Raw genomic sequence first — 5,783 nt, forward strand, 5'->3', positions numbered from 1 at the left:
CTTATCAGCTCCCATATTGTCATCTGATGAAAATCTTAAAATTTTTATTTTACAATTAAAATACTAAAGTGGTCCATAAGTTTAAGTTACTTTTGCAACTTGAGTCTAAAAATGAATTTTTTTGTATGTGCCTGAAGTTTCATTTTTGTTTCCATTTCATCTAATTAGTAAACTGGGTTATAATTTTCAGTTAACTTCTCCTATTTTTATTAGTTTCCTCATTTAAATAAAGGGTATAATGGTCATTTTATACATAATATATTTTAATAAATGAGAAAAAAACAACAAAAAAGGGTATAATGGTCATTTTATACATAATATATTTTAACAGAAATTTCTTACACAGTTTTCAATTGAATGAAAATGGAAACAAAAATGAGATACAAAAAGTTTAATTTTTGGACTAAAGTGACAAAAATACTTAAACTCAGGGACCATTTTGACATTTTCCTCTATTTTTATTTATTATTTTGCAATACTCATTTCATCTACTCTAGTAAGAGCATGAGCAATAAGGCATTTTTAAAGGGTGTTTTTTGAGATGTGTCATGGCACCTGCCCAAACAACCCCTTTTTTCTCTCTTGCCGTACTCACACAACACAAAAGCACATATTTATCTCCCCTCTCTCCTACATCACACTCACATAATCCAATTCCCTATATTTTTTCTCATTTTTCTTCACATATATAACAACATTCTCTCTCCTCCACCTCATACTAGGGCTGTTCATGAGACGAACCGAGCCGAGTCAGGCCAAGCTCGGGCTCGGCTCGATTATAAACCGAGCTGGCTCGGCTCGACTCAGATTTGAAACCGAGCTGAAAATCTAAGCTCGGGCTCGGCTTGGTTTTAAACCGAGCTAGCTCGGCTCGGCTTGGTTTGGCTCAATTTTATAAAAAAAAACTAATATATACCTCTTAAAATTTAATAGCCTAAAATATTATTCAATAATTTAAAAGAATATATTCAAAATAAGTTCAACCTAATACAATTCAAACCAAAATCAAGTTTAACAACGCAAAATAAGTTTTAATTTCAATAAAATACAATATTAGTTCATTAGTATGGTAATCAATCTTCAAATATGCCATAAATATCAAATTACAAACCTATATACATGTAAATAATAATCAGTTTTTTTTTTGTGAAATATTATAATGTATATAAAATTAAAACTTATTATAAGTAAAATAATTCTAGCTAAACCGAGCCGAGCTACAAAGCGAGCCGAACCGAGCCAGCTCGGCTCGTTACGAGCCGAGCCGAGCTAGGCTCACTTTCTAACCGAGCCGAGCTAGGCTCACTTTCTAACCGAGCCGAGCCGGCTCGGCTCACTTTTAAGAGCCAAATCGAGCGAGCTTTTTCCGAGCTAAATCCGAGCGAGCTCCGAGCCGCGAGCTTTTTGAACAGCCCTACCTCATACCCTCTATCCTCCACATCATTTTCTCTCTCCTTAAACACATCAACAAATGCATCTATTGTGGATGCTCTAAGGCTATGGGGTGTGGGATAAAGCTCCTAAGGGCTTTATCAGGACACATCAGTGCCACCTAGGATCCATATCAGCCAAGGGGCTTTATGACGCTTTCTCTTAACTTGCAGGGTGTGTGATAATACCCCCTATTAAAAAAAATTAAAAAAAAATTATTGGCTGCAAAGATGTGGGCCCCACCTGATAAAGCCCTTCTTCTTCTTACCATTATAAAACCCCATCAATGGCGCCCCAGTTTAACTTGCTTGGTGTGAATAGTGGCGCCGAAGGAGCCGCTATAGGCGACGATGTGGCACGATAGAGCCATCCATAGCCTCCGGCCTAAGAAAGGCTCCACCCTTTTACTTTATCCACTAATGATACACCATCCTTTCATTGACCCTCTTTGGTGACTTCAACCCTTGCTTTATACTTGCCCAAGGTACCCTTGGGGTGACAGCAGTGTACCCGCTTCAAGTTGCTATTTTTAAAGCCTTACCCACATGGCGCCTCCTCCACCCTTACAACAAGACAAAACTCGTACTGTTTTAAACTGGCATTGGTATATATATCTGTTTCTAACTTTACGTAAATTAAGCTATTATGATGTTGAAAGTAAATTTATTAATTGATCTAAGTATTTTGTTAATATTTATGGATTTAACTCTTAGACCACAATAACTTTTTATTATTGTTTTTCAAACGGCAAAAGATTAATTTATTAAACAAAGCCCAATATAGCAAGTCCTAAGACATTTTTTTATTGTTTTTTAAAGGGCAAAAGATTAATTTATTAAACAAAGCCTAAGATAGCAAGTCCTAAGTAGAGTGAATCCAAACAATTACAACTTTACAATAAAGTTACACTATTCATTCCATGGTCTGAGGGTCGTAGACGTCTGAGGTGTCAATGAATGTGACGTCGGAATCAATAGCGTGGTAGATGAGTTTGATAATATCGAGTTCGGGTTTGAGGAGTCCATAATTCCCGGACATACCCATACAACCCAACCCTTGTGCTGAAACACAGGCCCGGTTATCAGTATGGGCAGGTAGGGCAATGGACCCAGGCCCAAAGTTCTTGAGGGCCCAGAGTTTTTAAAAATATCCTATATACTATTTGTTTCTGTAACTGTTATTGGGCCTTTACAAGTTAATAACTGGTAACCAGAATTGATCAAGCGAACAGGCAGCGGCAGCGCACACACAAAGCTTATACGAAGCGACGAACAGAGGAACAGGCAGCGGCCAGCCGGCCACGAAATCAGTATTCGGAACGACAGAGGAACGGCGATTTTGTTTATTGTAAAAAACGTAAGTGATTTATGATTGTGGGACTTGATAAGTGATTTATGATTCTAGTTATTCGCATCTGATTCTATTCGTAATATTTGATGACGGTAAAATCAATTGAAAGATTTGATTGGAATATTAAAATCAATAAAAAAAAGAGTAAATCAAGAAATCAGTGATTTTTGTTTATTGAATTATTGTCAAAAGCAGATTTGATTGGAATATTAAAATCAATATTTGATGATTTTTGTTTATTGTCAAAAGCAGGCCCACGAAATCAGTGATTTACTGTTCAGCATCGGTGATTGTTTATTCGGGTTGTAATCGCTTTATGTTCATGTGTGATTCGGGTTGTAATCGCTTTACTCATAAGTTGAAGTTTCTCAAAGTTGAAGTTGTTGAAGACTTACTTACGATCGAGTATGTCCCAAGAAAGACTCAATGGCTTAGCAATGATATCTATTGAAAACGACATATTAGAGACTATGGATTACGAAGACTTGATCGAAAGCTTTGCTTCCAGAAACGCTAGGAGAGCCGCACGATTCGCTTAAGTTGGTAATTTTAGATCATTTTGGTACAATACTTTTATTTTGATGATTGTTTTAACAATTAGTGTCATATTATAGTTTTTTTATATATGATTATTGTGTTTAAACTATATGGGCCCGGTTTATTTTTAGTGGCTCCAGGCTCAAAACATTTCGAGATTTCTCGGAGACGGCACTGCTGAAACAAGTAGACCTTGTGAACCTAATTTCACTTTGGGCACCATTGTTGTATCTTAATTTTGGAATAATTTAAGGGAAGATGATGAAGTCATTGGTAACGTCAATGCCCTGAACGATATTTTTTAATAGAACACATTATTATTCATGTTTTGTTAGACAATGTGTAGTGTTCACCCACGTGGTTTGGTCTTTTTTGCCATGTCATCAAGGTCTTAAAATTAGGTAAAATGATGTAGTGGTGAAGCATGTGAAATTAGTAGGTTTGTAATTAAAAAAAATGGTTTGTTAAACACACTAATTAACCAATCACCCTCTCTCTCTCACTACGTGATACAAACCACAAAGAAGAACCCAAAATGCGAAACCACATAGGGAGGGGACGGGGTAGTGCATGTGGTTTAGCCAACCACGAGACCACTATACATGGTCTTAGAGGACTACATATTTGCACACTCTCATGCTTATTTTCACACCGAATTATATGCATTTTATAGGCTTATACGATGTTTATAGGGTTTTTGTCGATTCACACGCCAGACCATTTGGTCAAACCTAGGATACGCTCAAATTTGTCATATATATGATATCTATAGGGCATGTACGAAGGGCCTATACGAGGCTTATATACGCCACGTATAGCCACGTACGTTTCGGGTATATAAAACTGATTTGACTATGATCTGATGTTGTCTGGGCACATGAATACATATATACGCCGCTGTGTATACGTTTGAAATTGCACTTTACATATAGTATCGTGAAGACGGTAACATCTTCATTCCTTAAAACGAACAATTCTTCAACTCTTCTCACTATTGATTCAACACGGTTGGAAAAATGTCATCGTTCTGGGACGTCAATTATTTCTTTGGGCAGTATTCTAACCAGTCATGGGTGCCTGAAACCGATTTTGTAACATTTATTACTTAATTTTCTCGTTGTTTTATTTATTAAGTATTTATGATACCATTGTTTTAGGAGGAGTCTGGTGTTCCTGATTCTAACGAGGAAGAGGTTGTGTTTGACATTCATTTTGATCAAAACAAACAATTGCTAGATTTAAACGAGCCTCCGCATCCCCCTGTTGATGAACCATATTATCCGTTGCAACGAGACTATCCAAATGGTGGTGGAGGATACGATCGTAAGAATGTAACAATGTATCCGGACGACGAAGGGTATGGTGGTGTGCCTCCGAACACGCCATCGTATGATGATGAACACCCCCCTAACCAAGGTAATCTGTATCAAACTAACAAGGTATCACATTCATTTAGTTACGTGAGACTATCATATACGTATGTTTTTAGTTAAATGTTATATATGAAAACTAATAAATATAATAAAAAGAGTTAATAAGATTGATAAATAAAATATGTAAGTTAACCGTATCAGTGTTTCGGCTTTTCATGTCTACGACTCTGAAAGAACCGAAGGAATGGGCACTAAATGTAACACCCCAACCGATAGCGGAAACATTGGGCGATACATTTGATAGATTGTTTTTAGCATATGATCACTAGTTAAAAGAAAGAGTATGAACTTAATGATGATCTCATTATCATAGAAAAAAGATCTCCCTGTCATTGGCAAAATCGCCCTACGTCTTTCTGTATTCTTATGAAAACAAACCTTTCTATTTTTTATGTTTAACGTTGTGCTACATTCCCGGCCCATCTCTCAGTGGTTATACATAAACCACTCTCAATAATCTATGCTTGGACTCCTACCACATCATACGAGTTGTATGTGATGAGGAGTACATCCAAGAGCTGGCGGATTCCTATATGGACCAGTTAGTTAAAGGGAATCAGGGCTTGATGTATTAGTTTAGGAATGAAAAAGAAATATCACGTCAATTACACAATGACGCCCGACACGTCAATGTGGTCATTTCTACCTTTGATCCACCAGCAACATGACTTGCTCATAACTGTTGGCCCGAACTTGGATCTTGAACTCTAACGAGCGTGATAACAAACTTGAATAATAAACAATAATCGAACTTGTATATAACCGAAATGTATGAACGTGAGTATATACAAATCGAATAACTAGAATCGAATTGACAAATGAAACAAATTTCAGCCCTATTTATAGACTTGAATGGATGCGAATGAAAGGACACGTCTCTTCGTGAATAGTCGCGTCTTTTGGATCTTGTGGATGAGATTGCTTGTGAAGAGTTGTGTCGATTTATAGCCATTTATCCGAACAGTTGCGTCTCCTTTGGTGGTGTCTCTTGGCCGATCGGTATGAGGAGAAGGGAGGGGGACACACCCCTTC

General features: G+C 37.0%; 1 long non-coding RNA gene across 1 annotated transcript; it reads left to right on the plus strand.

Moving 5' to 3' along the window:
- The first annotated feature begins 2,544 nt into the window (after positions 1-2,544).
- On the plus strand, positions 2,545-3,642 carry LOC110890616. Its single transcript, XR_002564638.2, has 2 exons — positions 2,545-2,787; positions 3,034-3,642. It is a non-coding gene; the product is annotated as an uncharacterized LOC110890616 (long non-coding RNA).
- Positions 3,643-5,783: the final 2,141 nt, after the last annotated feature.

Source organism: Helianthus annuus, chromosome 7 (genome assembly GCF_002127325.2).
Source record: "Helianthus annuus cultivar XRQ/B chromosome 7, HanXRQr2.0-SUNRISE, whole genome shotgun sequence".
NCBI classification, from domain to species: Eukaryota; Viridiplantae; Streptophyta; class Magnoliopsida; order Asterales; family Asteraceae; genus Helianthus; species Helianthus annuus.